The sequence below is a fragment of the Fragaria vesca genome, unplaced genomic scaffold, assembly GCF_000184155.1.
Source record: "Fragaria vesca subsp. vesca unplaced genomic scaffold, FraVesHawaii_1.0 scf0513160_u, whole genome shotgun sequence".
Classification (NCBI taxonomy): domain Eukaryota; kingdom Viridiplantae; phylum Streptophyta; class Magnoliopsida; order Rosales; family Rosaceae; genus Fragaria; species Fragaria vesca.
Window position 1 is genome coordinate 917814 of NW_004443448.1, and position 1050 is coordinate 918863.

Below are 1050 nucleotides of genomic sequence, written 5' to 3' on the forward strand. Positions count from 1 at the left end.
CTGAAAAGTTGGTAGAGTATTTGCAGTTGCCAACAGAGGCCCATGTGATGCCCTATTCTCTGGGTTGGGTGAAGAAAGGTCCTCAAGTGCGTGTAACCAGAACCTGCAAAGTGCCTGTTTCGATTGGTAAGCATTATAGGGATGAAGTAGTTTGTGATGTTCTGGACATGGATGCTTGTCATATTCTGTTTGGGCGCCCTTGGCAGTATGATATTGATGTTACTTACAGGGGTCGGGATAATGTGATGTTGTTTATGTGGGGTGAATTTAAGATTGCTATGGCTCATGTGGTGAACTTTGTCAAACCTGCAGAAAAGAAGAGGGAGAATTTTCTAATCTTGTCCAAGAATGAACGAGAGATAGAGGAAGACTTTAAGGAGTCAGAGTTGTGTTGTCCTGTGGTGATTAAGGGGTTGTTTAGTGCAGAAAAAGAACCTGTGGAGATCCCTGAAGAAGTACAACAGTTGCTTAAGAGATTTGAAGAGTTGATTTCTGATGAGCTACCAAATGAGTTACCACCCATGCGAGACATCCAACACCAGATTGATTTTATTCCAGGTGCCAGTTTACCGAATCTTCCCCATTACCGTATGAGTCCTAAGGAGAACGAAATCTTGAGGGAGCAGACTGAGGTTACCAACCGAACTCTAGGTAATATGGTCAGGAGTGTATGTGGAGACAAACCAAAAAGTTGGGATAATGCTTTGCCACAAGTGGAGTTTGCTTACAATAGTGCTGTGCATAGTGCTACTGGAAAATCACCTTTTTCATTGGTGTATACTGCTGTTCCAAAACATGTGGTGGATTTAGTCAAGCTGCCACGGGGTCATGGTGTTAGTGTTGCTGCTGAAAATATGGCCAAGGAAGTGCAAGAAGTTCGTGAGTCAGTTAGGGCTAAACTGGAAGCCACTAATGCAAAGAATAAGGCTGCCGCTGACAAGCATCGCCGGGTTAAGTTATTCAAGGAAAGTGATGACGTTATGGTGTTTTTGCGGAAGGAGAGGTTTCCTGTTGGTACCTACAATAAGCTGCAACCCAAGAAGTATGGTC